Source organism: Odontesthes bonariensis, chromosome 8, assembly GCF_027942865.1.
Source record: "Odontesthes bonariensis isolate fOdoBon6 chromosome 8, fOdoBon6.hap1, whole genome shotgun sequence".
NCBI lineage: Eukaryota > Metazoa > Chordata > Actinopteri > Atheriniformes > Atherinopsidae > Odontesthes > Odontesthes bonariensis.
In genome coordinates, this window is record NC_134513.1 from 22,930,246 (window position 1) to 22,956,409 (window position 26,164).

The 26,164-nt window shown below is 44.8% G+C and overlaps 14 non-coding genes across 14 annotated transcripts; all 14 read left to right on the forward strand.

The window, feature by feature from the left end:
• Positions 1-14,671: 14,671 nt before the first annotated feature.
• On the forward strand, positions 14,672-14,744 carry trnam-cau (transfer RNA methionine (anticodon CAU)). The gene has a single exon. It is a non-coding gene; the product is annotated as a tRNA-Met (tRNA).
• Positions 14,745-15,279: 535 nt separating this feature from the next.
• On the forward strand, positions 15,280-15,352 carry trnam-cau (transfer RNA methionine (anticodon CAU)). The gene has a single exon. It is a non-coding gene; the product is annotated as a tRNA-Met (tRNA).
• A 535-nt stretch (positions 15,353-15,887) lies between these two features.
• On the forward strand, positions 15,888-15,960 carry trnam-cau (transfer RNA methionine (anticodon CAU)). The gene has a single exon. It is a non-coding gene; the product is annotated as a tRNA-Met (tRNA).
• Positions 15,961-16,531: 571 nt separating this feature from the next.
• On the forward strand, positions 16,532-16,604 carry trnam-cau (transfer RNA methionine (anticodon CAU)). The gene has a single exon. It is a non-coding gene; the product is annotated as a tRNA-Met (tRNA).
• Positions 16,605-17,159: 555 nt separating this feature from the next.
• trnam-cau (transfer RNA methionine (anticodon CAU)) lies at positions 17,160-17,232 on the forward strand. Its single transcript has one exon. It is a non-coding gene; the product is annotated as a tRNA-Met (tRNA).
• Positions 17,233-17,711: 479 nt separating this feature from the next.
• Positions 17,712-17,784, forward strand: trnam-cau (transfer RNA methionine (anticodon CAU)). Its single transcript has one exon. It is a non-coding gene; the product is annotated as a tRNA-Met (tRNA).
• Positions 17,785-18,244: 460 nt separating this feature from the next.
• Positions 18,245-18,317, forward strand: trnam-cau (transfer RNA methionine (anticodon CAU)). The gene has a single exon. It is a non-coding gene; the product is annotated as a tRNA-Met (tRNA).
• A 570-nt stretch (positions 18,318-18,887) lies between these two features.
• Positions 18,888-18,961, forward strand: trnam-cau (transfer RNA methionine (anticodon CAU)). The gene has a single exon. It is a non-coding gene; the product is annotated as a tRNA-Met (tRNA).
• Positions 18,962-20,144: 1,183 nt separating this feature from the next.
• trnam-cau (transfer RNA methionine (anticodon CAU)) lies at positions 20,145-20,217 on the forward strand. The gene has a single exon. It is a non-coding gene; the product is annotated as a tRNA-Met (tRNA).
• Positions 20,218-21,233: 1,016 nt separating this feature from the next.
• Positions 21,234-21,306, forward strand: trnam-cau (transfer RNA methionine (anticodon CAU)). The gene has a single exon. It is a non-coding gene; the product is annotated as a tRNA-Met (tRNA).
• A 555-nt stretch (positions 21,307-21,861) lies between these two features.
• Positions 21,862-21,934, forward strand: trnam-cau (transfer RNA methionine (anticodon CAU)). Its single transcript has one exon. It is a non-coding gene; the product is annotated as a tRNA-Met (tRNA).
• Positions 21,935-24,291: 2,357 nt separating this feature from the next.
• Positions 24,292-24,364, forward strand: trnam-cau (transfer RNA methionine (anticodon CAU)). Its single transcript has one exon. It is a non-coding gene; the product is annotated as a tRNA-Met (tRNA).
• A 555-nt stretch (positions 24,365-24,919) lies between these two features.
• trnam-cau (transfer RNA methionine (anticodon CAU)) lies at positions 24,920-24,992 on the forward strand. The gene has a single exon. It is a non-coding gene; the product is annotated as a tRNA-Met (tRNA).
• Positions 24,993-26,095: 1,103 nt separating this feature from the next.
• On the forward strand, positions 26,096-26,164 carry trnam-cau (transfer RNA methionine (anticodon CAU)). Its single transcript has one exon. It is a non-coding gene; the product is annotated as a tRNA-Met (tRNA).

Sequence of the window (26,164 nt, forward strand, 5' to 3'; positions counted from 1 at the left end):
TTTGCTATAGTTTTGGGGTCAGAACATTCAGTGCCATTTATTAGTAAAGTTTCTAAGTTATTTTTCTCCTGTCGCACCTTTTCTAGTCTACAAAAATAAGCAGAATTTCTCTCACCTTCCTCTATCCATTTGGCTCTTGACCTAATATAAGCGCCTTTGGCTTTTTTGGTATAGACGTTGTCTAGTTTAGTTTGTAAGTTAAGTAGTTTCCTTTTATCTGAATCAGACATAGTGGGCTTGTTGCAGCATATATAAATTTCCCTTAATAATTCATTTTCCTCAAGTTGAGCAGATTGCTTTAATAGTTTGCTAAAGGATATAGAGAAGTTTCTGATTTTGTATTTAATATATTCCCATTTTGAAGTGAAGGATGACAGACTTTCATCCTCGGAGATGCAGAAAACATCAGAATTCAAAAGATTGGCATTGAATTTCCAGTAACCTCTATTGCGTTTAACAGAATTGGAAGGTTTAAGTAGTAAACTTAAGAGACAGTGGTCTGATAAAGGAGCAGCGGAAATTGAACAGTTGCTGATAAGTTCTTTGAAACAGTCAGAGATGAGCCAGAAGTCAATCCTGGACCTACTTGAGCCATCTGGCTTAAACCAAGAGAATTCTTTTTGATCTTGATGTAAGGAACGCCAAGGATCTATCAAATTGTGAAGGTTACAAAAATTACACAGATGAGGATTATAGTGGTGGTTAACAAACTTACTGGGGGAGCGGTCTAACCATTCATCATGAACCATATTAAAGTCACCCCCCAGTATAATGTTGTCTGTAGGGTAAATAAGTTTAATTTCTGTGATGATATTGCTGATTTCAGAGAGTAATTCCTTATTTTGGCTTAAGTTGTTGTGACCATAGATGTTTCCCAGAATAATAAAGGAGTGTTCAATTGAAAAAACACAAAGAATCCAATGTCCATCAGAGTCTTTTCTGGTGGTGAGAATTTTCCCAGGGAAGTTGTGCAGGAGAATAGCAGTACCAGCAGAGCGATTGGTACCGTGTCCAAAAATGATTTTGTCGCCCCATTGGTTAGACCAAAACTTTTCATCAGTTTCTATGGAGTGAGTCTCCTGCAGTAAAACAACGTTTGGCTTCTTATGTTTGCAAAAAAGAAAGACAGCTTTTCTTTTGATATTGTCTCTTAGGCCCCTTGCATTAAAAGAAATTAAATTAAAATCTTCTTTGAAAGAAAACATTAGACAGTAACAATAAGGAAGAAAAATAAACAGTAACTATAAGGTAAAAAATAAACCTTTGAACTTGGAAGTAAACTTCAGAGAGTCACAGGAATAAACTTTTCCTGTAGGTAACTTGGCAAAAACGATTCCCCTTTAAGAGATTGATTAAAAAAAAACATGTCCCTCGATACTTTACCGAATTATGTGGCTTTAATGGCAACCCCGTCGATGTAGCCAATCGACCCTTTGTAATAACCTTGCTGACCAGCCTCTCTTGCCGCCTTGATCTGTGGCCACACAGCCTCTCTTGCCTTCTTGTCCTCCGGGAGAAGGTGTTCGGCGAATTTGATGTTGAGCTTCGAGCACACCTCCGAGCCCTTTGAGAGGCGCCACAGCTCATCTCGGAAGTGTCGCATGGTGAACTGTATGATGATCTGCCGGTGTTTGCCCTTTTCCTTTTGGCCTAAGCGATGCACGGAGTCGATGGCAAAGTTGATCTTTTCTGACCAGTGTGGGGCGATCTGTGCGATTACATGGGAAACCCGTTCCCGTGTGTTTTCGCTATCCTTTTCCTTGAGCTTCAGGTTCCATCGTCGTTTGTAACGCGCTAATTCCACCACCTTGTCTCGGAGGTCAGCGTTTTCTTTTTCCAGATTAGCAACTTTTTTTTTAACAGCAGCATTTTCCGATTTGCACATTTCGATTTCGTTGGCATTGAATTCGACACTTTTGGTTACCTCGGCTATGGTTGTGGTGTTTTCTTTTACTTGCAACTTCATGTCATGTAGCATAGCTGAGAGGTTGTTTATAGCTGCTAGAATGGTGGCATTGGTTACCTCCGTTTCACTCGAGGTGGACTCACGCAGTTTCATTTTCTTCGCGTCAGTTTGGGTTTTTGTGGGCGTCTCGGGCAAAGGACGGGAATTCTTTGCAGTCGAAGTCTCCATGTCTTCCACAGGTGCCACGTTGTCGCAGTAATCATGCAGGGCCAGAGCAGCAGCAGCAGTTGATTTGGTCTTTTCAGAGTCTTTGTCCTGTGACGACCCCTCCGCTCCACTAGTTGTCCCTGTTTCTCTTTAGTGCTTCTTCCCTTCTGCAGAGAGTAAGGCGGAGTGCTCGTCAGACGGATTGAGCCACACCTGGGGCTGGTGCTTCAAAAGCTTCTCTCTTGCCAGTTTGGAGCCCTCCTGACTTGCAGGGCGGCGGCTGTTTGTTGTTTTTGATCGCTTACACATTCACACACTCAGGCATGCATACACGACTGACAACTGACTTCCACGTTTCTTTAGTTTAGATTATTTTGTAAATAAAAGTTATTTTTGGAAAACTTTCGTCTTTCTCCCATTTTTGTTCCAGCCTTAGAGCCGGGCTGTGACATGGGGGCTCGTCCGATCGTCCGCTAATCCGGTGACATAAGAGATCAGCTGTAGTTATAGTTGCGAATAGAGGTGAGATTTTTTTTGTTGGGAGAAGTTGACGAAAGTGATGTTTGTTGGTTGTTTTGGTCAGTGAGCCAGCTGCTGTAAGTCTGCTTGGAGATCGTGTGTTTTGTTTGGCACTGAGTTGTCTGGTCCCGTACGCGGCCGTGGTGGCTCACGGTGGTTCTGTCCCTGTTAGGCTTTACAGCGAGTTCCCTTTTGGAGTTCGTTGGGCGGGTGTTTTTTACAGTGTTGTGAACGTGGTCAGAGCAGTTGTCTCGGGAGCACATCCGGAGCTGCAGGTGAGTCGCCATTAATTTTTGGTTGCTTTTCTCGGCTCGCGGGCGTTGGTGCATAAGAACCCACCACAAGTAACATCCGAAGACTAGGGGGGAGCTTAGCTAGAGGTTGGTGAGGCAGTTAGAGGGACGGCTCTACTGTGACGTTGCGGTTCTTGTGGGCTGGTTCAACTCAGGTAAGTAGGCTTTTGTAATTTGGTTCGGGTGCATTGGTAGGCGTAATCTGTATTTTGGACAGGTAATTGTTTGTTAGTTGGCATGGCTAGTGTAGAGGATTTTTTGAGTGATCCGTCCGAGGAGGGGCTGGAGCGCTGCACACGCGACCAGTTACTAAGGATTGCTGATCATTTTGAATTAGAGATCAGTGATAGACGGTCTAAGGAAAGTATCAAAGCTATTATCAAAGCTAATCTCACTGAGTCGGAGGTTATCAAACCTGGTAAGTCGCAGGCTGCCGGTACGGTTTCGGAAGCTGTTGTGTTTGGTGATCCTGGTTTAACTTTTGAACAGAAGTGTAAGTTGCTTGAGTTACAGGCTGAGGTGAAAAGGCTGGAAGTGGAGGAGCGTAGGCTGAGTTTAGGGGGTGCAGGCCATGCTTCTGGTAGGTTAAATTCTGGTTCTTTTGATTTTGCCAGTAACCTGCGTTTGGTTCCTCAGTTTGGTGAGCGAGATCCGGACACATTTTTCTCCCTGTTTGAGCGCGTGGCTGACAGTAGGGGGTGGACAGATTCAGACCGAACACTGTTGCTACAGTGTGTGTTAACAGGTAAAGCGCAGGAAGCGTACTCTGCTCTCACAGTAGCTGAAAGTAAAGTTTACATCACTGTGAAGGAGGCTGTTTTGACCGCTTACGAGTTGGTGCCGGAGGCTTACCGACAAAGGTTTAGGAGCTGGGAGAAGTCTGGGAAGCAGACTCATGTTGAGTTTGCCAGGGAGCTGGAGACTAATTTCAGTCGGTGGTGTGCTTCCTTGGAGGTCAGCACTTTTGGTGACCTTTGTAATTTGGTTGTTCTAGAGCAGTTTAAAAACTCTATTCCCGGTCATATTGCTGTGTATATTAGTGAACATAAAGTGAAGACTGCTGCCAAGGCCGCTAAGCTGGCAGATGAGTATGTGCTTATACACAGGGGTGGCCGTGAGTACCACTCTCGGGATGATTTTGGTTACCGGGGAGCTGGTAACAGCAGATCAGAACGGGTTACATATGGTCAAGTACAGTTTGACTCAACTAACACATGCCATTATTGCAAAGGCAGGGGGCATTGGAAAGGTGAATGTCCTAACCGGAGGAATAGTGGTCCCCAGGTTAAATCTGTTGCTCTTGCTGCCTCTGACCAACGTGTTAGTCCTGTCACTTCCTCCTCCCAGCAGGTGGAAGCTGGAGGTAGGCAGGGGCGGTTCTAGAGATTTTGCCCTGGGGGGGGCAGGCGTGGGGCAATAGGTCCAGAGGGGGGGCGGAGGTGGGGAGCAGTTTATGGACGAAAAATAGGCCTAACTCACTAGTCATTGAGCCATTGTTTGTACCATCAAGGAAAAATGATTACACTACCCAGTCAGTGACAGTGTTATCTACAAGTGCATAACAATTCTTTCAGAATGTGATCAACATCCATTCAAATGCGATATCTACAGTCAGTAGAACAGTAGTACAGTCACTAAGTGGTAACATTACTGGTGTAACATAAAAGCATGTCTTCACTGTGTAGGAGCCATTTCTTTATTTTCTCTTTAGTTCATTTACCTGTCATATCTATTAATGCCTGCCTTTTGTATATTGGTGAGTCTGTGCCCCTTCAGGTCAAAGGTGACTAAACTGGGAGGCTACCTGGAGAAGGGTGGCTGACTGGGAGCACAAAGCTGAATTTAATGTACACTCTGCCTTTAAGTTTGAAAAGGCTAAAGGAGCATGTATAATTTGTATACGTAACCCAACAAGAAAACATTGTGAAAATTCAACCTTAGTCTTGGTTCTTTGGATTTTCATACACATCAATCAGCACCGATGGTGACATAAAAAATGGATTTTAAACATAGGACAAATAGTCACACTGTATGAAGAACAGATACATATAAAAGTGTTTATGTCTGCTAGTCCTGCAGGACATTTGCCCATGAGACAAATAAAGCTAGCCTACTACTATTAGTACTACTACATGTAATTTTTTTGCAATTTTATTTGGTCATTATAATACATGACAAAATGTAAACATCAATTGATTTCTTTAACTATGTAAATGACCAAAAGGGTCTAGGCTGAAGTAAAAATAAACTTACATGCAACCATTTTGAGAAGTCTGCATATATCTTAAGTTTATCTTATTCTAGGTATTAAAGTCAGTCCTGAAGAAAACATACATTTGAAGTTTAACACTTTATTTTTGGCAAAAGACTGGAACTGACAACAGTAACAGCATCACACGCACACACACAAATTTGTCTTATTTGGTCCTCTCATCCAATTCAAACTTCATTTTAAAAAACATTTTAAACCATGTCAAGGTTAATCCATCTGAACTAAAATTACCACTCTCAACTGTTCGCAGAGAAGGAAAGTGCACAATGCTATTCACTGTTAGTACCTGACTGACCCTGTATCTGAGTCCATAATAGTCATGAATGACTAATAAAGTTACAGCTACATGCATAAATGCACTCTTACTTATGTGGACAAAGATATCTGATGTTGCTGCCAGATGATGACTGAACCTCAGTTGGAGTAGGTATGTTTGTGGCCAAATAAAAACTAGTGAGATATGGACAGCGGACATTGTGACATAACAAGAGGTGCAAAGACTTAGAATGTTGACGAAAAACTTAATTAATTAACTTACGCAATTGTACGGTTTTTGAGCAACTGCAGCATTTTGCGCTGCAGACCGACATTACTATTTCCCGTCCTGTCCTAAACTGTACTTAAAGTTAACTAAAACTTTCTAAACATGTCCTTCTAATGTTCTTTCTCCTGCAGTTAAGGCAGTGTCAGGTTAGTGCCCATCTGGACCATAGGTGGAACAAACCAAGCATTTAGTTAAACTACATCAACAATGCTCTGAGGATGTAAAGCACAGGGAAACTCAGAAACACTGTCCCCCCCCCCCCCCCCCCCTCCCCCCCTCCCCCCCTCACGCGCACACACGGCCCTCTCATTCTATTCAAAATTCATTTAACAAAAAAAAAAAAAACATCTTAGGGCCCATCTCCTCAGTTCAGTTCTATTCTGTTTAGACAAAAAAAAAAAAACACTTCATAAAGAACATCAAAAAGTCTGAAAAAGTATGACCACCAGTCATACATACAACTATTACACAGAAGGCTTCACCCATAAAAAGCTTAATACATCTGAGTTACAATGCCTAAGTATTTAAGACAGTTTAAGTCTGCTGTTCTTGTGCTTAGCAGCAAAGCGCTCTACAAATACATTTAGATCGATGGCTTTAGCACGCTTGCTTTCAATACTTAGCACAGCTAGATTTGACAAACGTTCACCACTCATTGTTGACCGCAGGTGGTCTTTTACAAGTTTAAGGACAGAGAAGCTGCGTTCACATCCTGCAGTGGTGACCGGGAGAACAGCTGCTATTTTAGACAATCTGTACAGCTCGCACATCACCTCTTTAAAGGGCTCCAAGCATTTCACCAAATCAGTGACTGAAGATGGACTGTTTACCCTTGTTTCTTTATATTTTGTGAAAAGTCTTTTTGCCTGCTTTATTTCATTTGTCACGTCTTCAGTGTTAGAACTGTATTCTTCAGCTAACAGGTTAACTAAATCCTCCCTCAAAAAGGCATCACTGCAAGGGTTTAACCCCTGAATCCCCCTCATTATATTAATATTAGCCTTGGAGAAGCGCTTTTCCATCTCACTAATTAATGAGTCAATTATCGGAAGAAATATTTTTCTTCGAAAGGCATCTTTGCCATCGACCTCACTTCTCTGTCCCAGGGTAGAGGTAACAAAACTGTCATTCAGTGCGTTTGCTTGTTTTTTGGCTCTTTTAAACCTAACAGCCACTGGGATGCTGCACCTTTCACATGTTTGCTTAGCTGTCTCCCACATTTCATCAAATAGCCTAGTGTTGCTGCGATGTTCATTCAAAGTCTGCCTAAGAGTCTCAATCATATCCACAGCCTTCAATAAATCGGTGTTGGGTGACTGGAGGAGATCAGATACATATTTTGCCTCACCCAACACTGTTCTGAACACTGTCAGAAGTCCAATAAAGTTCAGGTCAATTTGATAAAGTAGACCCCTTGCCTTTACAGCTCTCTCAGAGTGAGATTCATTGGCAACATCATCCAAAACTGTCAACACAGCAGACAAGCGATCCAGCAAGTTTCGACATGCAGTATAGCGGCACGCCCATCTGGTGTCGCTAAGGCTTGGCAGCTCCCTAGGTGGACCACTAAACATTTCTCTTTGTTTTTCCAGCCACTTTTCATGGACATACGAGCCAGACATAAAGACATATAACTGTTGCAGTAAAGTGAAGAACTCTCCAGCTTCTGGAACCGTTTTCACACAATCTACCAACACAAGGTTCAGGCAATGTGCATTGCAGTGCACATAGAATGCAAGCTTGGCCTCCTTTTTAATTCTTGCCTGGACTCCCGAGCAAGTCCCACTCATCACTGATGCGCCATCATATCCCTGACCAACGAGATTTTCCCTGTACTCCAGCCCAAATTTCTCCAAACAACTAATGATCATGTTGGATAAGCTCCCTGCATCTAAATGTTTTGCCTCTGAAAACCCAATAAAACTCTCACGTACTACACCATCATAATAGTACCGCAAAACAATGGACATTTGCTCCTTTTTACTGATGTCCTTTGTCTCATCAGCCATAACTGAGAAATACTCACTGGCTTTAACTTCATCCATAATTTCATCCAGGACCATTTCTGCTAAATTGTCCAAGATCTCATTTTGAATACTTTTCGATGTGTATGTTGCGTTTCTAGGTCCCTCATTTAACCTTTTTTTAATAAAGGCATCATGCTCACTCACCAGATTTAAAATTTCACGAAAATTTCCCCTGTTTTTCGATGTCTCTGATTCGTTATGACCACGTTGGGCAATGTTTTGAGTTGCTGTGAGGAGCAGCACTTCACCTAGAGTTTTCAAATAATGCTTATTGTTTTCAATATGATCTTTATTGTTTTTGCTGATCATCCCCAGCACTGAGGTTTTGTTTTGGGCCATTTTTTGGTATTCTCCCCATGCCATCATGGCATTTGCATGTGCCTCTGACTTACTGTGCAGAATAAACCCCCTATCTTTACATGTGGCCTTTTTCCAGTTGGAGTAACCCCCCTTTGATGTAAAGACAGTGCCCTGACCTTTAGAAAAGGCAAAATGCCTGCAAGCAAAACAATACGCAGCATTATTTGATGGCGAATATTCCAACCATGCATGTTCGCTATACCAGTCCCTGCGGAAAGATCGCATTGCACAGCCTTGCAAGGTCTTGGGAAAGACTTTGAGATGTGGCTGCGTTGGTCCTTCCGCCTTTGACTTTGATATATCTATAAGTAGATACACAAAGGGGGTCAGATCAGGATGATCATAGTACTGATTCAAAACTCAACACACTAGTGCAGTGAAGCATAGTTTGGGAAACACTGACACATACAGTAACTGAGAAGCTAATGCATATTTAAAATTAATGGACCTATTTCACAAGTTCAATATCCAACAAAGACAATTTAAAAGCCTATATTGCTATATTGCCTATGTTATTAAAAGGCAAAACATACAAATATGGCTCATGAGCTTCAGAATCTCTGAACCCCCCCAAAACCACTTCTACTAACTCAAAGGTTGAGCAACACTGCTAACATACCATGAGCTCCAGGTGGAAGCTCATTGAAGGTTGGCGCCTCTTCTCCCTTCCTCTGCTGCTGCTCACGCTCCTCCTCTCCCTCATGCTGCTGCTGTTCCCCACGCTCCTCCTCTCCCTCATGCTGCTGCTGCTCACGCTCCTCCTCTCCCTCATGCTGCTGCTGTTCCCCACGCTCCTCCTCTCCCTCATGCTGCTGCTGTTCCCCACGCTCCTCCTCTCCCTCATGCTGCTGCTGTTCCCCACGCTCCTCCTCTCCCTCATGCTGCTGCTGTTCCCCACGCTCCTCCTCTCCCTCATGCTGCTGCTGTTCCCCACGCTCCTCCTCTCCCTCATGCTGCTGCTGTTCCCCACGCTCCTCCTCTCCCTCATGCTGCTGCTGCTCACGCTCCTCCTCTCCCTCATGCTGCTGCTGTTCCCCACGCTCCTCCTCTCCCTCATGCTGCTGCTGTTCCCCACGCTCCTCCTCTCCCTCATGCTGCTGCTGTTCCCCACGCTCCTCCTCTCCCTCATGCTGCTGCTGTTCCCCACGCTCCTCCTCTCCCTCATGCTGCTGCTGTTCCCCACGCTCCTCCTCTCCCTCATGCTGCTGCTGCTCACGCTCCTCCTCTCCCTCATGCTGCTGCTGTTCCCCACGCTCCTCCTCTCCCTCATGCTGCTGCTGTTCCCCACGCTCCTCCTCTCCCTCATGCTGCTGCTGTTCCCCACGCTCCTCCTCTCCCTCATGCTGCTGCTGTTCCCCACGCTCCTCCTCTCCCTCATGCTGCTGCTGCTCACGCTCCTCCTCTCCCTCATGCTGCTGCTCTTCATTCTCACACTCCTCTCCTGCATGTCTCTCCTTGGTCTGCTCTAATACCCCTGTCTGCTGCCTCTTTGCTTTTTTGTGGGGGTTAAAAAAAAACAAAATACTCTGCTGTCTCTTCATTGCCCTGTCTAGATTAGAGATCAACATGAGAAAGTTTAGTAGATTACTTACAACCATCATGTCATGTAGCTATGGTCTGTAAATAGAATCAATAGAATGTTAATGTGTCCCTGCGAAGTTCCATTAGGAATTATTCATTCATGTATTCCATAGACGACCATTGAACTGTATCAAAAAGGATATTTTGAGACTGAACAAATATTCACTCCTCTTTTTAACTTGAAATGGATAGTCATAGTACTGTAGGCATATTTAAGTATTATTTTGCATAACATATCAACATCTCAGGTGATTGAGGTGTTTGTTTTGGATTCAAATTTGTTCAGTTAGCAACGCACAGCATATGATAGGCCTACAGAGGTTAGACACTTTGACTTGCGCCATCAGTCATTCAATCGCAGCGATGCGGACAATTTCCCCCCTCACCCCCTGCCATACACACACACACATTTACACACATGCCTACATGTAATGTAAAGCGACCTTGGGTATCTTGAAAAGCGCTATATAAAACTAAGTTATTATTGTTATTATTATTATAGACGATAGGCTATAATGCAGAGAAATAGGGGCAGCTATTTGGTAACCTTCCTCAGAGAAAAAAGTTTGGGCCCACTTCAGAACTTCACTACAGTACAATGACAAGACTACCACAAACAATTTTCCACAAAATGTATTAAGTATTTCAAATACGTTTGCAAAATTACATTTATAAGATCGAGTTGATCATAGTCTAACTCTGGCAACCTAAATGCTGGGGCTATCACTTGGTGGACGAATGATGGTGACAGGTCCGGTTTGAAATTAAAAAATAAAAATTCTTCAAAATAATTCCTTCGTTAATAATTGGTCACACAGAATTTTATTTTGTTAACCCATAAGAACCCAGACCCATTTCTACTTAAATGAAAATTAAGGGGGTTATAATACAGACTAAATAGACCACATAGAAACCAATTTTTTTTCCAAAATACCACCCCCCACTGTCAGAGATCTGTAATGTGACATATATGTCACATTGGGAGTTAAGAACCTGGATAATTTCTCCATCAAGGAAAATGATGGGGCACGTAAGGATGTGTGACACCTGTGTCACGGTGGGTGGCACAGGTGCGGCTTATCTGCAGATTTTCACATCTTCATTGTAAACAAATGAATAACATAGCTAATTACACTGGTGGGACTGTTCAGCTGTTTCAGACTGATACCTCCGGTTCAGGCTGCTCCTCATCCTCAACACGCACTTCTCTTTTTCAATCGCGGAAAATATTTTTCAATACTCATCTGGATTGAAGCAGCAAACATTCAGTGTAAGAGTTTAAAAAAACTACTTTATTTGATTCACAGCTGCTAGTGTTTCGACCTCGACAACCCAACTACATTTTTTTTTTTTTTACGGCAAACTTGCGACTAGTTAACTTTATAAAGAAGACGTAATCGCTTGTTTGCTATGGGTCGGGACGGGACCGTCTTCTTTCAGTTGAGCTAATCTAACGACGCTGAAGCTAGCAAGCATCCAGCTTCCAGGGAAGCACGGAGGGGAGGGGTTGTGTATGTGAGTAAGCGAGAGAGACGCAGGGAGAGCAGGGAAAGGAAGCTTAACGAATACGAGTATTTTTTAAACAGCGTTAAAAAAAATTAATAATAACGAAACGCAATATGTGGCGGCCAGTGTTTAATCTGTGGCGCACCGCCACGAATTAGTCTATGATGTGTGGGAGACACTGTAATACTTGGCACACTGCGAACCAATATCAAACATAACTACAGCACAATTCGCCGGCTAGTGAAGCTGCGCCCAAACGCAGAGCCTCCGCTCTCATATCAGTTTCAACTGCGCCCAACAGACATCCCTCTAAAACATGACAATATCTCGAAATAATTGAATACAAACATATATATTTTAATACAACAATCTGTTCATTAAGCTGTTGTGAACTAGACTAGTGTGAAGTGTGTAGTTACACTTCAGCAACATCATTTTCCCGTAGTGTATTTTCATGCCGGCCGGCGGCGGCCGCTATGGGAGAACGGCCGGCAACGGCCGCTATGGAGTCTAGAGGGATAATAGGCAAAACAGACATTATACTATCCTTAAAAATATTACTGACGTTGAGTACTGATGGACAGCAACCTATGTAAACTACCAATATGTTACAATTCACATAGAATCTACCCCAAAGTAAAGAAATAGCTGCTAGTTTAGTGCTAGTTCTGGAACTGGAACACGAGTAGCCGCCATCCTGCTGCTTACGGATTAAACTAAAATAAATAATACCAAAATATGACTCAGGACAGGGCTATGTTGACTTAGTTTATATGATGGGTTTCAATGATTTTGACCAACCTCTTTCTCACGCCTCTGAAGTCCTAGCTTGTGGTGGTGGTGGAATCTGAGCGGCTAGAGCTAGGTGTTTCTCAGTCGCAGAAAGGGCAAAACCATTTTGAAATTCCAGAGGGGGATGAGGACGTTTTAAAAAGTAGTCATAGGTAGCCAGAGAGAAAAGAGTAAGTGCATTTATGTGAATATGAATAAACCACTAAATTTGAAAACTAGAATTTACATTTTACTCTGGGGGGGCAACTGGGGGGGCAGAATATAAATCCACCGGGGCAAATGCCCCTGCTTGCCCCCCCGTAGAACCGCCACAGGAGGTAGGTGCACTTTGGATAAGGCTGATTTCTCAGCTTTTGTCTCAGATGGCTATGTGTCACTGGTTGGGAGTGATGTCACTGTGCCGGTAAAAATTCTGAGAGATACGGGGGCTTTTGACTCATATATTGTGAGTTCTGTGTTACCTTTTTCTGAGGAAACCAATACTGGAGACTCCATTTTGATGCAGGGAATGGGGCTAATGGTGTTGCCAGTTCCGCTGCATAAACTGACGCTGCACTGTGGGTTGGTTCAGGGTGAGGTTACCATGGGGGTGCGTCCTGCACTTCCCCTTAAGGGGGTGGATATTATTCTTGGTAATGGTCTTGCTGGGAGACATGTGTGGGCTGATGGTCTGCCACCTCCACCCATAGTAACATCTTCACCTGTTGTTACAGGAAAGCCAGATGAGAGTGCTCAGTGTTTTCCTGGAGTTTTTACAGCTGGTGCGGTGACACGAGCTATATGCCGTGTTGAGTCGGAGTCCAATACTGACCTGGAAGATGAGAGGGCAGGAGAAAGTGAGGTCTTCTCTGTAGACATCCCTGAGTCTCTTTTGTCTGTTTCTCGCAGTGACCTGCTGGCGGAGCAGAGAGCAGATCCCTCTCTGAGTCAGTTGTTTGATCAGGTTCTCACGGTTAAGGAGGCAGAGAGTGTTGCAAGTGGGTACGTGTTGAAGGATGGGCTGTTGGTGCGGAAATGGCTGCTGCATGGGGAAAACTTTGTTGGTGACCCGGTCTGGCAGATTGTTGTTCCTTCCAAGTTTCGCAGTGAGGTGCTGAAGGCTTCCCATGATCAGTCTGGGCATCTGGGTGTCCACAAGACTTATAATTATATTCTGCGGTACTTTTTCTGGCCTTGGTTAAAAAAGGATGTGTGTAGGTACATTAGAACATGTCAGATGACCGGTCTGCACATCCAGAAGTGAGGAACAGCTGGCCGAACAGAGAAATGCAGCGAGGGAGTGTTGCTGGGCTGACTGAGGTTTGCAGAGTGGTGCATGTGCCCTCTTTGAGTTCCAGGGGGGAACTTTGTTTTTATGGGGGGGGGTGTGACGACCCCTCCGCTCCACTAGTTGTCCCTGTTTCTCTTTAGTGCTTCTTCCCTTCTGCAGAGAGTAAGGCGGAGTGCTCGTCAGACGGATTGAGCCACACCTGGGGCTGGTGCTTCAAAAGCTTCTCTCTTGCCAGTTTGGAGCCCTCCTGACTTGCCTTTGACTTGCAGGGCGGCGGCTGTTTGTTGTTTTTGATCGCTTACACATTCACACACTCAGGCATGCATACACGACTGACAACTGACTTCCACGTTTCTTTAGTTTAGATTATTTTGTAAATAAAAGTTATTTTTGGAAAACTTTCGTCTTTCTCCCATTTTTGTTCCAGCCTTAGAGCCGGGCTGTGACAGTCCATGGCCAGCTTTACAGTTGAATAAAAATATAAACTCTCGGACAATCCTTTAACAGGGCGAATGTTAAATTTACATATCAAGAGGGACTTGATTTCCAAAAGTTTGGGGAATGAACCGCGAAGAGCACCAGTTGGAGCGTGCACTCAGTTCGCCATCTTGCCCTCCGACTGCCCCTGCGTCCGTCCGACGTGTAGTCAGGATTTTTCTGAGGTGCACGACGACGCGCGCAGAGCCTCTGCGTGGGGGAGTGGTCAAGATTTTGACGCTCACAGAGGCTCTGCGTCCGAGCGTCAGAGGCTTTGCGCCTGAAGCATAAATCAGGCTTCAGTCTCATAATCTGAAGGTCGTGAGTTCGACCCTCACACAGGGCAGGTGTTTTGATGTGGTGTTTATAGCACTTCACCACAGTTACAGCTGGAAACTTGCTGGGCACAGGTGTCTCCGATTATTCTCTGTTGGGGCTGCAGAAAGCCCACTCGGAAGCTCAGTCACTCCAAACTGTGGAAGGTGTCAAACACAAGTTATGGGGTTTCGAACCATGTCTCTTTTAGAAAAGCAAGTTGCACCCTGGCCAAGACTCATGACAAAGGATAGGAAGTTCATCACGCTAGCATAATAGAATACGCTGTGTGACAAAAGCACCTTTGCAGACTCTCCTTCTCTTGACATAGACTGACATGGGACAATTCAGTCAAGTTTATCGCACGTGAAACTACCTCTTTTGCAACTTTCCATAAACTTTCAAAATGAGGATGAAAGCCAGATAAAGAAACTTGTGAGTTGATTGTTTAACCTCTAATCCAGACAACAGGTCTTTTGAACAAGTAGCTACGTGCTCAACAAGCCATGTCATCACATATTTTAGCAAAGTTTGCAGGACCAGTGAATGGGTGTGTGAAAGTGAGCCTAGGCTGACAATGCATGCATATTTATGGTTTGCAGGCCTCGTTGGCGCAGTAGGCAGCGCGTCAGTCTCATAATCTGAAGGTCGTGAGTTTGACCCTCACACGGGGCAAGTGTGTTGATGTGGTCTTTATAGCACTTCACCTCAGTTACAGCTGGAAACTTGCTGGGCACAGGTGCCTCCGATTATTCTCTGTTGGAGCTGCAGAAAGCCCACTCGGAAGCTCAGTCACTCCAAAGTGTGGAAGGTGTCAAACACAAGTTATGGGGTTTCGAACCATCTCTTTTTTTAAAAAGCATTGCAATCAGATCTTTGTCGCCTGGTGTCAAACCCAAGTTATGGGGATTCGAACCATCGCTCTTTTAGAGATGCCTTGCAATCAGATATTTGTCGCCTTTCAGTTTCTGATTCCTTTAGTATCTACTTAAACCTGTCATGTCAGACACATTTTTCTTCGGTTTTGCCGTTCTCGCCCCCCATAGTTTAGAAGATCTTATTTCCTACCATCCACTTATTTGATTGCCATGCAATCCATGTGAGCTGGGCAAGTGGGCATCACATACCTTTAGCAAAGTCTGCAGGACCAATGAATGGGTGTGTGTAAGTGAGCCTAGGCTGACAATGTATGCATATTTATGTTTTGCAGGCCTCGTTGGCGCAGTAGGCAGCGCGTCAGTCTCATAATCTGAAGGTCGTGAGTTCGACCCTCACACGGGGCAGGTGTTTTGATGTGGTGTTTATAGCACTTCACCTCAGTTACAGCTGGAAACTTGCTGGGCACAAGTGTCTCCGATTGCTCTCTGTTGGAGCTGCAGAAAGCCCACTCGGAAGCTCAGTCACTCCAAAGTGTGGAAGGTGTCAAACACAAGTTATGGGGTTTCGAACCATCTCTTTTTTTAAAAAGCATTGCAATCAGATCTTTGTCGCCTGGTGTCAAACCCAAGTTATGGGGATTCGAACCATCGCTCTTTTAGAGATGCCTTGCAATCAGATATTTGTCGCCTTTCAGTTTCTGATTCCTTTAGTATCTACTTAAACCTGTCATGTCAGACACATTTTTCTTCGGTTTTGCCGTTCTCGCCCCCCATAGTTTAGAAGATCTTATTTCCTACCATCCACTTATTTGATTGCCATGCAATCCATGTGAGCTGGGCAAGTGGGCATCACATACCTTTAGCAAAGTCTGCAGGACCAATGAATGGGTGTGTGTAAGTCAGCCTAGGCTGACAATGTATGCATATTTATGTTTTGCAGGCCTCGTTGGCGCAGTAGGCAGCGCGTCAGTCTCATAATCTGAAGGTCGTGAGTTCGACCCTCACACGGGGCAGGTGTTTTGATGTGGTGTTTATAGCACTTCACCTCAGTTACAGCTGGAAACTTGCTGGGCACAGGTGTCTCCGATTGCTCTCTGTTGGAGCTGCAGAAAGCCCACTCGGAAGCTCAGTCACTCCAAAGTGTGGAAGGTATCAAACACAAGTTATGGGGATTCACACCATCACTCTTTTAGAAAAGCAAGTTGCATCCTGGCCAAGACTCATGACAAAGGATAGGAAGTTCATCACGCTAGCATAATAGAATACGCTGTGTGACAAAAGCACCTTTGCAGACTCTCCTTCTCTTGACATAGACTGACATGGGACAATTCAGTCAAGTTTATCCCACGTGAAACTACCTCTTTTGCAACTTTCCATAAACTTTCAAAATGAGAATGAAAGCCAGATAAAGAAACTTGTGAGTTGATTGTTTAACCTCTAATCCAGACAACAGGTCTTTTGAACAAGTAGCTACGTGCTCAACAAGCCATGTCATCACATATTTTAGCAAAGTCTGCAGGACCAGTGAATGGGTGTGGGAAAGTGAGCCTAGGCTGACAATACATGCACATTTATGTTTTGCAGGCCTCGTTGGCGCAGTAGGCAGGGCGTCAGGCTCATAATCTGAAGGTCGTGAGTTCGACCCTCACACGGGGCAAGTGTTTTGATGTGGTCTTTATAGCACTTCACCTCAGTTACAGCTGGAAACTTGCTGGGCACAAGTGGCTCCGATTGCTCTCTGTTGGAGCTGCAGAAAGACCACTCGGAAGCTCAGTCACGCCAAAGTGTGGAAGGTGTCAAACACAAGTTATGGGGTTTCGAACCATGTCTCTTTTTTTTTAAAAGCATTGCAATCAGATCTTTGTCGCCTGGTGTCAAACCCAAGTTATGGGGATTCGAACCATCGCTCTTTTAGAGATGCCTTGCAATCAGATATTTGTCGCCTTTCAGTTTCTGCTTCCTTTATTATCTACTTAAACTTGTCATGTCAGACACATTTTTCTTCGGTTTTGCCGTTTTCGCCCCCATAGGTGTCACAGGGGCTACAGATTAGAATATCTTATTTCCTACCATCCACTTATTTGATTGCCATGCAATCCATGTGAGCTGGGCAAGTGGGCATCACATACCTTTAGCAAAGTCTGCAGGACCAATGAATGGGTGTGTGAAAGTCAGCCTAGGCTGACAATGTATGCATATTTATGTTTTGCAGGCCTCGTTGGCGCAGTAGGCAGCGCGTCAGTCTCATAATCTGAAGGTCGTGAGTTCGACCCTCACACGGGGCAGGTGTTTTGATGTGGTCTTTATAGCACTTCACCTCAGTTACAGCTGGAAACTTGCTGGGCACAGGTGGCTCCGATTGCTCTCTGTTGGAGCTGCAGAAAGCCCACTCGGAAGCTCAGTCACTCCAAAGTGTGGAAGGTGTCAAACACAAGTTATGGGGATTCGAACCATCGCTCTTTTAGAGATGTCTTGCAATCAGATATTTGTCGCCTTTCAGTTTCTGATTCCTTTAGTATCTACTTAAACTTGTCATGTCAGACACATTTTTCTTCGGTTTTGCCGTTCTCGCCCCCCATAGGTGTCACAGGGGGCTACAGATTAGAATATCTTATTTCCTACCATCCACTTATTTGATTGCCATGCAATCCATGTGAGCTGGGCAAGTGGCTATCACATACCTTTAGCAAAGTCTGCAGGACCAATGAATGGGTGTGTGAAAGTGAACCTAGGCTGACAATGCAAGCATATTTATGTTTTGCAGGCCTCGTTGGCGCAGTAGGCAGCGCGTCAGTCTCATAATCTGAAGGTCGTGAGTTCGACCCTCACACGGGGCAGGTGTTTTGATGTGGTGTCTATAGCACTTCACCTCAGTTACAGCTGGAAACTTGCTGGGCACAGGTGTCTCCGATTATTCTCTGTTGGAGCTGCAGAAAGCCCACTCGGAAGCTCAGTCACTCCAAAGTGTGGAAGGTATCAAACACAAGTTATGGGGATTCACACCATCGCTCTTTTAGAGATGCCTTGCAATCAGATATTTGTCGCCTTTCAGTTTTTGCTTCCTTTATTATCTACTTAAACTTGTCATGTCAGACACATTTTTCTTCGGTTTTGCCGTTCTCGCCCCCCATAGTTTAGAAGATCTTATTTCCTACCATCCACTTATTTGATTGCCATGCAATCCATTTGAGCTGGGCAAGTGGGCATCACATACCTTTAGCAAAGTCTGCAGGACCAATGAATGGGTGTGTGAAAGTGAGCCTAGGCTGACAATACATGCATATTTATGTTTTGCAGGCCTCGTTGGCGCAGTAGGCTGTGCGTCAGTCTCATAATCTGAAGGTCGTGAGTTCGACCCTCACACAGGGCAGGTGTTTTGATGTGGTGTTTATAGCACTTCACCTCAGTTACAGCTGGAAACTTGCTGGGCACAGGTGGCTCCGATTGCTCTCTGTTGGAGCTGCAGAAAGCTCACTCGGAAGCTCAGTCACGCCAAAGTGTGGAAGGTGTCAAACACAAGTTATGGGGCTTCGAACCATGTCTCTTTTAGAAAAGCAAGTTGCACCCTGGCCAAGACTCATGACAAAGGATAGGAAGTTCATCACGCTAGCATAATAGAATACGCTGTGTCACAAAAGCACCTTTGCAGACTCTCCTTCTCTTGACATAGACTGACATGGGACAATTCAGTCAAGTTTATCCCACGTGAAACTACCTCTTTTGCAACTTTCCATAAACTTTCAAAATGAGAATGAAAGCCAGATAAAGAAACTTGTGAGTTGATTGTTTAACCTCTAATCCAGACAACAGGTCTTTTGAACAAGTAGCTACGTGCTCAACAAGCCATGTCATCACATATTTTAGCAAAGTCTGCAGGACCAGTGAATGGGTGTGTGAAAGTGAGCCTAGGCTGACAATGCATGCATATTTATGTTTTGCAGGCCTCGTTGGCGCAGTAGGCAGCGCGTCAGTCTCATAATCTGAAGGTCGTGAGTTCGACCCTCACACGGGTCAAGTGTTTTGATGTGGTCTTTATAGCACTTCACCTCAGTTACTGCTGGAAACTTGCTGGGCACAGGTGTCTCCGATTACTCTCTGTTGGAGCTGCAGAAAGCCCACTCGGAAGCTCAGTCACGCCAAAGTGTGGAAGGTGTCAAACACAAGTTATGGGGTTTCGAACCATGTCTCTTTTTTTTAAAAGCATTGCAATCAGATCTTTGTCGCCATGTGTCAAACCCAAGTTATGGGGATTCGAACCATCGCTCTTTTAGAGATGCCTTGCTATCAGATATTTGTCGCCTTTCAGTTTCTGCTTCCTTTATTATCTACTTAAACTTGTCAAGTCAGACACATTTTTCTTCGGTTTTGCCGTTCTCGCCCCCCATAGGTGTCACAGGGGCTACAGATTAGAATATCTTATTTCCTACCATCCACTTATTTGATTGCCATGCAATCCATGTGAGCTGGGCAAGTGGGCATCACATACATTTAGCAAAGTCTGCAGGACCAATGAATGGGTGTGTGAAAGTGAGCCTAGGCTTACAATGCATGCATATTTATGTTTTGCAGGCCTCTTTGGCGCATAGGCAGAGCGTCAGTCTCATAATCTGAAGGTCGTGAGTTCGACCCTCACACGGGGCAAGTGTTTTGATGTGGTCTTTATAGCACTTCACCTCAGTTACAGCTGGAAACTTGCTGGGCACAGGTGTCTCCGATTACTCTCTGTTGGAGCTGCAGAAAGACCACTCGGAAGCTCAGTCACTCCAAAGTGTGGAAGGTGTCAAACACAAGTTATGGGGATTTGAACCATGTCTCTTTTTTTTAAAAGCATTGCAATCAGATCTTTGTCGCCTGGTGTCAAACCCAAGTTATGGGGATTCGAACCATCGCTCTTTTAGAGATGCCTTGCAATCAGATATTTGTCGCCTTTCAGTTTCTGATTCCTTTAGTATCTACTTAAACTTGTCATGTCAGACACATTTTTCTTCGGTTTTGCCGTTCTCGCCCCCCATAGGTGTCACAGGGGGCTACAGATTAGAATATCTTATTTCCTACCATCCACTTATTTGATTGCCATGCAATCCATGTGAGCTGGGCAAGTGGGCATCACATACCTTTAGCAAAGTCTGCAGGACCAATGAATGGGTGTGTGAAAGTGAGCCTAGGCTGACAATGCATGCATACTTATGTTTTGAAGGCCTCGTTGGCGCAGTAGGCAGCGCGTCAGTCTCATAATCTGAAGGTCGTGAGTTCGACCCTCACACGGGGCAATTGTTTTGATGTGGTCTTTATAGCACTTCACCTCAGTTACAGCTGGAAACTTGCTGGGCACAGGTGTCTCCGATTATTCTCTGTTGGAGCTGCAGAAAGCCCACTCGGAAGCTCAGTCCTTCCAAAGTGTGGAAGGTATCAAACACAAGTTATAGGGATTCACACCATCGCTCTTTTAGAGATGCCTTGCAATCAGATATTTGTCGCCTTTCAGTTTTTGCTTCCTTTATTATCTACTTAAACTTGTCATGTCAGACACATTTTTCTTCGGTTTTGCCGTTCTCGCCCCCCATAGTTTAGAAGATCTTATTTCCTACCATCCACTTATTTGATTGCCATGTAATCCATTTGAGCTGGGCAAGTGGGCATCACATACCTTTAGCAAAGTCTGCAGGACCAATGAATGGGTGTGTGTCTTTGTGAGTTCGACCCTCACACAGGGCAGGTGTTTTGATGTGGTGTTTATAGCACTTCACCTCAGTTACAGCTGGAAACTTGCTGGGCACAGGTGTCTCCGATTATTCTCTGTTGGGGCTGCAGAAAGCCCACTCGGAAGCTCAGTCATGCCAAAGTGTGGAAGGTATCAAACACAAGTTATGGGGCTTCGAACCATGTCTCTTTTAGAAAAGCAAGTTGCACCCTGGCCAAGACTCATGACAAAGGATAGGAAGTTCATCACGCTAGCATAATAGAATACGCTGTGTGACAAAAGCACCTTTGCAGACTCTCCTTCTCTTGACATAGACTGACATGGGACAATTCAGTCAAGTTTATCCCACGTGAAACTACCTCTTTTGCAACTTTCCATAAACTTTCAAAATGAGAATGAAAGCCAGATAAAGAAACTTGTGAGTTGATTGTTTAACCTCTAATCCAGACAACAGGTCTTTTGAACAAGTAGCTACGTGCTCAACAAGCCATGTCATCACATATTTTAGCAAAGTCTGCAGGACCAGTGAATGGGTGTGGGAAAGTGAGCCTAGGCTGACAATACATGCATATTTATGTTTTGCAGGCCTCGTTGGCGCAGTAGGCAGCGCGTCAGTCTCATAATCTGAAGGTCGTGAGTTCGACCCTCACACGGGGCAAGTGTTTTGATGTGGTCTTTATAGCACTTCACCTCATTTACAGCTGGAAACTTGCTGGGCACAGGTGTCTCCGATTACTCTCTGTTGGAGCTGCAGAAAGCCCACTCGGAAGCTCAGTCACTCCAAAGTGTGGAAGGTGTCAAACACAAGTTATGGGGTTTCGAACCATGTGTCTTTTTTTTAAAAGCATTGCAATCAGATCTTTGTCGCCTGGTGTCAAACCCAAGTTATGGGGATTCGAACCATCGCTCTTTTAGAGATGCCTTGCAATCAGATATTTGTCGCCTTTCAGTTTCTGCTTCCTTTATTATCTACTTAAACTTGTCATGTCAGACACATTTTTCTTCGGTTTTGCCGTTCTCGCCCCCCATAGGTGTCACAGGGGCTACAGATTAGAATATCTTATTTCCTACCATCCACTTATTTGATTGCCATGCAATCCATGTGAGCTGGGCAAGTGGGCATCACATACCTTTAGCAAAGTCTGCAGGACCAATGAATGGGTGTGTGAAAGTGAGCCTAGGCTGACAATGCATGCATATTTATGTTTTGCAGGCCTCGTTGGCGCAGTAGGCAGCGCGTCAGTCTCATAATCTGAAGGTCGTGAGTTCGACCCTCACACGGGGCAATTGTTTTGATGTGGTGTTTATAGCACTTCACCTCAGTTACAGCTGGAAACTTGCTGGGCACAGGTGTCTCCGATTATTCTCTGTTGGAGCTGCAGAAAGCCCACTCGGAAGCTCAGTCCTTCCAAAGTGTGGAAGGTATCAAACACAAGTTATGGGGATTCACACCATCGCTCTTTTAGAGATGCCTTGCAATCAGATATTTGTCGCCTTTCAGTTTTTGCTTCCTTTATTATCTACTTAAACTTGTCATGTCAGACACATTTTTCTTCGGTTTTGCCGTTCTCGCCCCCCATAGTTTAGAAGATCTTATTTCCTACCATCCACTTATTTGATTGCCATGTAATCCATTTGAGCTGGGCAAGTGGGCATCACATACCTTTAGCAAAGTCTGCAGGACCAATGAATGGGTGTGTGTCTTTGTGAGTTCGACCCTCACACAGGGCAGGTGTTTTGATGTGGTGTTTATAGCACTTCACCTCAGTTACAGCTGGAAACTTGCTGGGCACAGGTGTCTCTGATTATTCTCTGTTGGGGCTGCAGAAAGCCCACTCGGAAGCTCAGTCATGCCAAAGTGTGGAAGGTATCAAACACAAGTTATGGGGCTTCGAACCATGTCTCTTTTAGAAAAGCAAGTTGCACCCTGGCCAAGACTCATGACAAAGGATAGGAAGTTCATCACGCTAGCATAATAGAATACGCTGTGTGACAAAAGCACCTTTGCAGACTCTCCTTCTCTTGACATAGACTGACATGGGACAATTCAGTCAAGTTTATCCCACGTGAAACTACCTCTTTTGCAACTTTCCATAAACTTTCAAAATGAGAATGAAAGCCAGATAAAGAAACTTGTGAGTTGATTGTTTAACCTCTAATCCAGACAACAGGGCCCTCATTTATCATTAGTGCGTAGAATCCCTTCTAAATCCTGTCGTAGGAGTGAAATTTAGAATGTGCCCAAGTACAAAAAAATCGGCATTCATCAAACGTTCTTAGACAGGTCGTACGCACATCTGCAATGATAAATACCACACTTGCCAGCTCACCTTGCGCGGGCACGAGCAGACTCATTTGCATCATGGAACGCCCCCAAGTAACCATATATGGCACCAACATTCCCTTTAAAAGCCACCGGAACGTGCTTGCTTGCGCTTGACTCAGAGCGCGGATCTCGAAAACACATGAGAAGCAATACAGAATCATACGCGGCGGACAGCACAGCTTTATGCCAATTACGCACACAGGCTCCACACCTCCACACACGCATCGCGTCTGCAATCATAACTCATTAGGGGAAATCACATTTTGCCAATATTTTTTGGCCATCGGGCAACGACATTGAGAAGCAGCATATCACTGTCGCATATAAGCTGTACATTAATGGAGTGCTTCCCCTTCCTATTCACGAGGTTGTATTCGTGCTGTGATGGTGCTTTTAGTGCGACGTGAGTGCAGTCTATTGCTCCTATGACGTTGGGGAACTGCGCGATACCATAAAAACCTCGCTTAATGTCTGCCTGGCGTGGACCCCCATAAGGGAATAGAATGTAAGTCGGTGTCAAAGAAATAATCGCATCCAACACTGTGGGCAGAATTCGGCTCATGGACGGCTGAGAAATGCCGCATCGGGCCCCAATTCACGGCAGAGGTCGAGCAATATATGTTTTGGAAATCTGAACCTGCTTAGAAGCCACTCACTACTTTCTGCCAATAAATCTGCAAGCTCCCTAAACACACGCTCCCTCCGTAGCGCACGGTTTTCCAGATCCTCAAGCAATGCAGGATGGGCCATGTTGCGTTCTGAATGGCATGTCCTACCTGTGCCTTTTATACCCAGATCAATTAAACTAGGCTGATTATTGTCAGGTCTTCTGGTGAAACAATTATTGTTACACTCTGAATGAAATGCAATGAACGCCAGGAAGGTCTAATGCACCGTGCTTTGGAATTGCAGAGGCTACACGGACCCAAACGCCGTCAGACATACTGTAATGCAACAATTGAATGAACATTGTAATATTCCCCTGTGCAGCGATCAACACCATTTGCAGTTTCGTAATTCTACCACTAGGCAATGTGCGTAGGCATGGTCAAAACTGTGCGTAGATTTAGGCACATTTCTAAGTTCAAGTACATGTTCATAAATCCCACACTTTGCTCAGGAATGATCGCACGCACGCTTTACGCACAGATCTGTTCCTAAGAACGCTTGATAAATGAGGGCCCAGGTCTTTTGAACAAGTAGCTACGTGCTCAACAAGCCATGTCATCACATATTTTAGCAAAGTCTGCAGGACCAGTGAATGGGTGTGGGAAAGTGAGCCTAGGCTGACAATACATGCATATTTATGTTTTGCAGGCCTCGTTGGCGCAGTAGGCAGAGCGTCAGTCTCATAATCTGAAGGTCGTGAGTTCGACCCTCACAAGGGGCAAGTGTTTTGATGTGGTCTTTATAGCACTTCACCTCATTTACAGCTGGAAACTTGCTGGGCACAGGTGTCTCCGATTACTCTCTGTTGGAGCTGCAGAAAGCCCACTCGGAAGCTCAGTCACTCCAAAGTGTGGAAGGTGTCAAACACAAGTTATGGGGTTTCGAACCATGTCTCTCTTTTTTAAAAGCATTGCAATCAGATCTTTGTCGCCTGGTGTCAAACCCAAGTTATGGGGATTCGAACCATCGCTCTTTTAGAGATGCCTTGCAATCAGATATTTGTCGCCTTTCAGTTTCTGCTTCCTTTATTATCTACTTAAACTTGTCATGTCAGACACATTTTTCTTCGGTTTTGCCGTTCTCGCCCCCCATAGGTGTCACAGGGGCTACAGATTAGAACATCTTATTTCCTACCATCCACTTATTTGATTGCCATGCAATCCATGTGAGCTGGGCAAGTGGGCATCACATACCTTTAGCAAAGTCTGCAGGACCAATGAATGGGTGTGTGAAAGTGAGCCTAGGCTGACAATGCATGCATATTTATGCTTTGCAGGCCTCGTTGGCGCAGTAGGCAGCGCGTCAGTCTCATAATCTGAAGGTCGTGAGTTCGACCCTCACACGGGGCAGGTGTTTTGATGTGGTCTTTATAGCACTTCACCTCAGTTACAGCTGGAAACTTGCTGGGCACAGGTGCCTCCGATTATTCTCTGTTGGAGCTGCAGAAACCCCACTCGGAAGCTCAGTCCTTCCAAAGTGTGGAAGGTATCAAACACAAGTTATGGGGATTCACACCATCGCTCTTTTAGAGATGCCTTGCAATCAGATATTTGTCGCCTTTCAGTTTTTGCTTCCTTTATTATCTACTTAAACTTGTCATGTCAGACACATTTTTCTTCGGTTTTGCCGTTCTCGCCCCCATAGTTTAGAAGATCTTATTTCCTACCATCCACTTATTTGATTGCCATGCAATCCATGTGAGCTGGGCAAGTGGGCATCACATACCTTTAGCAAAGTCTGCAGGACCAATGAATGGGTGTGTGAAAGTGAGCCTAGGCTGACAATGCATGCATATTTATGTTTTGCAGACCTCGTTGGCGCAGTAGGCAGTGCGTCAGTCTCATAATCTGAAGGTTGTGAGTTAGACCCTCACACAGGGCAGGTGTTTTGATGTGGTGTTTATAGCACTTCACCTCAGTTACAGCTGGAAACTTGCTGGGCACAGGTGTCTCCGATTGCTCTCTGTTGGAGCTGCAGAAAGCCCACTCGGAAGCTCAGTCACTCCAAAGTGTGGAAGGTATCAAACACAACTTATGGGGCTTCGAACCATGTCTCTTTTAGAAAAGCAAGTTGCACCCTGGCCAAGACTCATGACAAAGGATAGGAAGTTCATCACGCTAGCATAATAGAATACGCTGTGTGACAAAAGCACCTTTGCAGACTCTCCTTCTCTTGACATAGACTGAGATGGGACAATTCAGTCAAGTTTATCCCACGTGAAACTACCTCTTTTGCAACTTTCCATAAACTTTCAAAATGAGAATGAAAGCCAGATAAAGAAACTTGTGAGTTGATTGTTTAACCTCTAATCCAGACAACAGGTCTTTTGAACAAGTAGCTACGTGCTCAACAAGCCATGTCATCACATATTTTAGCAAAGTCTGCAGGACCAGTGAATGGGTGTGGGAAAGTGAGCCTAGGCTGACAATACATGCACATTTATGTTTTGCAGGCCTCGTTGGCGCAGTAGGCAGCGCGTCAGTCTCATAATCTGAAGGTCGTGAGTTCGACCCTCACACGG